This window comes from Nicotiana attenuata, chromosome 7 (assembly GCF_001879085.1).
Source record: "Nicotiana attenuata strain UT chromosome 7, NIATTr2, whole genome shotgun sequence".
In the NCBI taxonomy this organism is placed as follows: domain Eukaryota; kingdom Viridiplantae; phylum Streptophyta; class Magnoliopsida; order Solanales; family Solanaceae; genus Nicotiana; species Nicotiana attenuata.
In genome coordinates this window covers 8592174-8599968 of record NC_031995.1, presented here as the reverse complement: position 1 = coordinate 8599968, position 7795 = coordinate 8592174, and the positions used below count along the sequence as shown (strand labels likewise).

Genomic DNA, 7795 nt, shown 5'->3' with positions numbered 1-7795 from the left:
ACATTTCCTATGCGGCCGGTTGCTCCCCGTAGATCGTTTTAATCCCTCTTGGTGTTGGGAATTTTAATACTTGGTGAAGAGTCGAGGGCACACTACCGGAAAATAGGCCTATGGCAACAGTTATAAAACCGTAGCGATAGAATAGGTACTGTAACGGTTATAACCGTTACAATAGCATTTGGATGAAACCAGCACACTTTAGATACCAAATCGTTCCAATTGACACTTAACCGTTACCATAGGCTATTTTATAGGAACGGATTTATAAACCGTTCCAATAGATCTATTTATAGTAACGTTTTTAGAAAAAAATTTAATATCGGAACGGATATTTGTTCCCTCCTCGTTTTCCCCCCTGAATTTTGCTAAAGCCGCCAACATAACCCCTATTCCTTTTATTTCTTATATATTTTATTAATGTAAATATAATAAGTAAAGAGTCCATCTATCTCCCCCACAAAACTCACATTACTGTCGACACCTCCAAAGCTCTCAAATACCCATTTTACTTTGAAAAATCCTCATATCTTTTTAGTGGCTAACCCTAAATTCCCAAGTACCCAAATCGATTGCTAACCCAAAACTCCCAAATTCCCAAAGTCCCAAAATCCCCGAAGACCCAAAATCCATTTTTTTTACTTGAATGAGATGAAGAACAGAGGAATAATTTAAAGGCAGCGATTACAGGTGAAAAAAATATTTCAATCGCGAGAAATTTTTTACCCAAAAGGAAATCAGTGAGAAATCAACTTCAGGTAATTTTTATTTTCCACTTTCGGCCTTATCTTCTTTAATCATTCTTTTTTTTCTTTAAGCTTTATTGTGAGCAGTGTATATGATTTCTTGCTTTCTGTTGACGTTTTGAACCCAAATTACTTGGGTTTAATTTTTATTTGGGTATTGCTAACGTGGGTCAAAATTTCTTTCGATAACTATTGTGAATTCTTATCTGAACTAAATTTCTCTGGAAAGTTACACTGAATTTCCTGTTGCATGAGCTATTAAGCTGGGTAGTTTGGGTCTAAGTTTGTTTTTATACCTATAGCAAAATTAGTTTAATCTTGGCCGTTGTTGATTTGATTTGTTGGGATGAAATTGGGGAGCAAATAAATTGAAACAGTAGAATTCAAAGAGAGGTCTATTTGTGAGTGTTCATTAGAAGCTGTAAATTTGGATATAAATAGAGCCCTTTGAGCTTCTGTGGCTAAAGGCAACAAGTATTTTGGTAATAAATCTTGGATTCCGATCCGAGTAAAGAGCAGTAAGCAGATTGAGTTGTAATTTAATAATAGCAAAATTATACTATTGAGTTGTAGTTTGTAGAGCTAGTAGAATTAGTTTCTTCCATGTTTGATGTATACATTAGAGCTGCTATTGAGCTGTAGCTTGTAGAACTGTAGTTAGAATATGAGGCAGCATTTACTTTTTGAAAATTTACTTTCTATTTGGAATAGTTCTGTTAGTTTATATATATTTGGTCTTCCTGTTAAAGCTTTACTAACCTATCTTTTACTCATTTTCTGAACTTAACGGGAATTTAAATAGTCATGAATCAGGAAGCGCACTCAAGTAAAAATAAAAAAGTTAAAAACTGCATTGCGGCTGGATCACTTGCATCTTTGCGAAACCAAAAGGTTTCGTCGTTGAAATAAAAAAATATTGTTCAAGGTTCCACAAGCATCAGCTAAATCTAGTTGACAAACAGCTTCCACAAAGGAGCTCAAGTGCAAGAACAGTTGTTGCAACAGCCTATGCGTTCTACTTCTCCTCCAACACAAACAGTACATGAGGAGGCACATCAACTGCCACCACACTCTACCTCTCTTGCATCACAAGCAGTGCGTGAAAATTTGCAGCAACTGTCACTGGATTCTACCACTCGTACTTCACAAACGGTACAGGAACAATTTGGGGATTCTACCCATCATGAAACAAACGAACAATCTGAGGAACAAGGCAAGAGTATAAAATTTCAGTCGTCAAAGTAACTAACAATAGTGACTTTTGGTGATTATCCTTGCTTTATATTATTGCAGGTCCTTTTGCCGAAAAAACAAAAAGAGGCAAAACTCATATGCTAGGCGTGCATGGAAGTAAAGAATGTAAACAAGTTGTGTTAAATGAGATGAATCAACCATAGGTCCTACTGACAAAGTTGTAACAGAGTTGGGTAGCTTCCTCGGCACATTGGCAAGGAGTGCGACATTTTGTCCTCTTAATGTGTTTAATTGGAGGAAACTTGCAACAGAAGAACATATGTGGAAATACGTCAAGGTTTGATGTTCCCAATATTCATTAGGCGTGGATGATATTTCATATTTTTTACACTAACCTAACTGCACCAAATTGTAGGAAAAATATGACATTCCTGAAGCTGCGAAAGTATGGGTTCTTGTATCAATTCAGAATGCTTGGAGAAAGAATAAGTTATATGAGGAACATTTTAGACCCTATGAAAGTGACAAGCTTCTAATGGAGAAAAGGCCGATTGATGTTCCGGAGTCTCAATTTAGGGAACTTTATAAATATTGGAATTCTGATGCCTACAAGGTAAAACTGAATATCTTTTGATGATTTGCTGAAAATGTCCGATTTTCATTTAATTATAAATCATCTTGTTAGGGAAAATCTAGATAAAGTGCAAGCGCTAGATAATTCATTATCAATCTATTTGTCACAGCAGTGTTCGCAAAGTCATTTTATGATAGTGAAATATCCAATAGCATTGGCCTAGAAAATGCAGGTCAATAACTTCAGGAAAAGTATGGTGGAGGAGTGTTCCTCATCCTTTATGATGCAAAGTCATTTTATGATGCAATTTTCTCACAGTTTATATGAAATCCAAATACTCTTTGGCCTCGACTGGATCTGCTGGTACATTTTGCTGATTTTGTGGTCTTCTTCTTTCTGTTATTCGTGTCTCCTATGTTTTCGCTGACTTTATAGGGGAGTTCCTCACCATTTTTGAATAGAAAGAGCTGAAGAGCATAGACAAAAGTTAAAATTTATCACCAGTCTGCTACACCAATCCAAGTACTACACCAATCCAGACAAGAAAGTGAAGATGGCAGTAATCAATGGTCTATCTACTGGGAGTAACAATCAAGGTCAGTTCTTCTTCAGCTGGTGAAGTTTGATTAGTCTACTCATTTTTTTATCCTGCTTCCGGCCCTTTGTCGCATTGTAATTCTGTGGTTGAATTGTCGACTTTATTATTGTGATGAATATTCTTTTTCTGTTGCCGTGGTGGCTCTTTGTTGTTGTATAATTTTTTAATAAAGTGGTGCAACAGATCGATTGTTGCATTCTTGAGTTTCGTGCTCTTCCGCTTGTCTTGCTTGTTAATAATTATGAGATGCCATGTAAGGTTCTTTTTGTTAAAAAACTATTAGTGCTCAATGTGAAAGAAACAATGTTATTTTGAGTCAAAGTCCAAAGATACTGAACTATATTGGGCCTTTTTTCATTTTCACTTCGGTTTCCTTCAAAATAATTTGATTTCTGATTTGGAAATTGGGATTATCAAGTGTACACCCTTTGAAGTTTTCTGTATTGTGATGGTGGGGTTAATTGGAGGAGATGTTGGTGAATTATTATATCTTGATATTCTTGGAGAATAATTGCTATGAAAGTATTAATGAATTTGCTTCTAGGTGATGAATATTGTAACTGCCAGCGCAATACAGAAACAGGGGTGTTCTAGTTGCTTTTCCCTTGATTTTCTATTAAATATTGTCAGTGCAATACAGAAATTGGTAGCTCTATGTTTTCTCCGTTCACGTATTCATCTTTGGATCCTCCACCACATGAGGTGATTAGGTGATGCAATGGATAATTTATTTCCAGTGGTTCTTTGTAGATCCTTGAAAACATACATCACTTTCAAAAGCAAATTAGTACATAGATCAGTCCTTTATGTTGGTCATGTTTCCTTGGAGCCTATATTATCCTTTATCTTTTCTAATAAAGTGAATGCAAGAAAATGGCTACATGTATGTTGAACATACCTGTTAACATAAGTTTCTTTCTTTCGTCCTTGCATTCATGACAACAATAGAATTTTTTTCCTCCTTGTTTCCAGAATATGCTTATAGACTTATTTATTCAGTTTTTTCGGCTTTCTTTAGTTGCTTTTAGTGGTTGTGGCGGAATGCATAAATTAGAAGTCTGGTTTTGCTATTGAATTTTGGCTTCCTCATTTGTATCAACTTGTATCTTTTCAAAATGCTTTATGCTTGAGTTTTTCATGGACCATACCCACTTTTATAAAACCATTCCTTGAAGGGTACTAACTTTATTTATCTTTCTTTTGTAGGTGGAGCAAATGAAGAAAACGGAGATGGAGACACTGAAGATCTAGACCTTACTTAAAGAATTTTGAATTGTTGTAGATGTTTAGGAATTTTTTGTTATCAACATTTGAAACTTACTCTAACTCTTGAAGTCTTGAACTTTAGAACTTATGCGCTTGGGTTAATTAGAACATTTTGCTTTTATGGATATTATTAGCTTATTGGACAATATGGATTATGAATATTTTTATTTTATGATTTATATGAATTTCAGTTTATTAAAAAATATTTTGCGTGTGATTATTTATTTAAAGCCAGGGCTATATTATTGTGCCAAATAAATTGTTACAATAGCCTACTAGAACCGTTGCAATAGGACACCAATACAATTTGTATAGACAATGTAAACCATTCCAACATGTCCTGATGTCCTGCAAATCGTTCTAAAATCGAACGATAAACCATTGCATTAGGAAGTTCCAGACGTTGCATTAAGATGTTTTCAACCGTTGCAGTAAAATTATGGTAACAGATTTAAACCGTTGCATTAAATATATGGCTACGGTTTTTAACCGTTGCAGTAGAAAAGAATACTCGTTGCTTCAGATAGAGGAAGAACCGTTGCGATAGCTAGTACTATAGCAACGATATGGTGAACCGTTCCCAGAACCGTTCCTCTTGCTCTATTGGCACGCGACCTGGTGGAACGGTTGCTGTACCGTTCCAATAAATCTATGGCAACGGTTTTCATATCTTTTGTAACGGTTTTTTGACCAATGCCATAGACCTGTTTTCCAGTAGTGGCACTGCCCTCGTGTTGTGGATCCATGGCCTCCCGAACAGGGCGTTGTACCTCATGTCCCCTTCGATCACATAAAACTTGGTTTCCTGGATGATCCCTGATAAGTGGGGATTTTGACTATCTATTAGCGCCTTTCTACTTTTGTTTTAGTCCGAAAGTGTTAAATTGTATTTCCAAAAAACTGATGAAATAAGCTTACTTGCAAGAGTATTAGAAAATGAGCCATTACGATGAAATCCAACTCAAGAATAATCAACAGAGCTTCAGTGTAAAGTGCGGACCGCACAATAATTGTGCAGCCGCAGAAGCCAAAGTTTAGAGAGTTCCGAATTCAAGCCCCAAAAGAACTGTGCGCCGTACTATAATTGCGCGGTCACATAAATCAAATGTGCAGTCGCACCCAATATTATGCAGACTGCAGAACTCAAGAGATGCAGCCGCAATCCAGAATTGTGTGGCCGCAGAATCCACTCCTGTGAAGAGCTAAAGAAATGTGCGGACCGCACACAGAATTGTGCGGCTGCAGAACCTCTGAAAGGACAATTTTGTCCGAAAATTTCAGATATGTATAAATAGACTTCTTTCATGAAATTAGGTCAAGTTTTGAATATTAGCTTACTTTAGTGATTTAACATTGGAATTTCATCTTTTAATCTTTGAATATGTGTTTTATCATCTTTTCTTCTCTATTTTCTTCCATACCTATTATGAATAGCTAGATTTTTATTTAGGGTTGTGACCCAATCCTAGTGTGTAACCTAATCGGTGTTTAATTTATGGCTTGTTTATGGTTGGGTGTTGATTATTTAGCCTTGTTCTTGCTTTATATTGTAGAATTAATGGTTGCAAACATTAGTTCATGCCTATTTGACTTGGTCTCTAGTTGAGAAAGAGAGACTTAGTCAAGGAAAACTTGGCTAACAAGAATTTGGGATGAAATCAAGAGATTAAAAGTCCCAATTAAAGGGTTGAACCTAGAGATAGTAAAACCAGACTTGAGCATTTTATCAACTATTTTGTTCAATACCCATTTGGACTTGAGAAAGCCAAATTGGGCAAAATCACTCTCTTACTGAGAGGTATTGAATGGGTAATTGAGTGTTGATATCTATAATGCACCCCGACCAACAAAACAAGCTTTAAAGTTTATAACCCGTTAGGCAAACACCTAGGTGAAAGTCATAGCCCTAGGCCTTTTACAATATATGAAAAACAACCAAAAATAATATTTCCTAGTTTCATATTTTTAGAATTATAATTCTTAGCGTAATTTTAGAAGTAAAACACAACCATATTTGTAGAAATGCAATTGAGATACTTCATGTGCTTAGTCCAAATATATATCACTAATCCCATTCATATAGCTCCCTATGGATACGATCCCGACTCCTAGTTGGGTATTATTATTGCAGTCGACTGTTTCATATCCTCGAATAGAGGTGTGACTTGGACGAGATCAATTTTTGTGCAATCCGCACTTCAAAATTGTGCGGTCCACACATTCCCATCTGCGGCCACACTCAAAAATATGTGGTCCACACTTCTTTACCTGCATCTGGTTTTTCCTGCAACTGTCTGAAACTGTGTATTGCACTTAACTGAATCATGTTGCTATGTATTGCAGACAAGGTTTAGATCCCGTAGAAGAGGTGATACAGCAAAAGGGAGGGGTGAACCCTCCCGGGGCCGAGGCAGGGGTAACATGCCACTCTCTGTGCAAAGAGCAATAGCAAAGAAAGCAACAGCCGGGAGAGCCCCGGAGCGTGCAGAGTCTAGTGAATATGTCCCGTCTAGGGAAGCCTTAGAGGGAAATTCTGTGCAAGAACAACCCGATGCACAATCACAGCCAAGGCAGTTTCCGGGTAGATTCCAGCTTAGAGATGAGCCTTCCTCCTCAGCTAGCTCTTCTGAGGGTTCGGAAGATGACAGCCAAGGCTCAGAGCCCTCTTCCTCACATGCCTCCGCCGCACCCATTCCAGTTGACGATGATGATACTATACCTGATGACGGTCGAGGGGGAGATACCCAAGATGCTGGCCTTGGGAGGTAATAAGTAGGGATTTTGACTACTTATTTGCGCTCTTTTACTTTTGTTTTAAACCAAAACTGCTTAAAGGTATTCCCAAAAACTAATGAAATGTGTTTACTTGCAGAAATGTTGGAATCTGAGCTAAAGAGCTGAAAATTAACTCAAGAAGGAGTAATTTTGGACAATGACCAAAACAAGGCTAAAAGGGCGCTGTGCGGACCGCACAATGTTGAGTGCGACTGCAGATCATGAAGAAAGCATCTGACAAGAAATAATTTACAAAGTGCGGACCGCACAATTCTGGTGCGGCCGTAGAAGATAAAGTTCAGAGGATGGGATTTTAAGGTCAAGAAGAAATATGGACCGCACCATTTTTGTGCGGCCACATAATCGAGAGCGCAGCCGCACGAAGAAAGGTGCGGTCCACAGAAGTCCCATAGTGCCAAAGCCCAAGGTCAAAAAGTGCGGACCGAATTGTGCCGCCGCAAAAATAAGAGTGTGACTGCAACATAAATGTGCGGTCCGCAGAAGTTGAAGGAGTGCGGTCGTAGCCCAGAATTGTGCGGCCGCAGAATTGGAACCTGTCAAGCCAAGTCTTAATGTGCGGACCGCACACATAATTGTATGGCCGCACAACCTCCGTATGGGCAATTTTGTCAGATATTTTCAGCT

General features: G+C 37.7%; 1 long non-coding RNA gene across 1 annotated transcript; it reads left to right on the top strand.

Moving 5' to 3' along the window:
* On the top strand, positions 2038 to 4521 carry LOC109228658. The gene is made up of 3 exons (XR_002068415.1): positions 2038 to 2274; positions 2353 to 3107; positions 4316 to 4521. It is a non-coding gene; the product is annotated as an uncharacterized LOC109228658 (long non-coding RNA).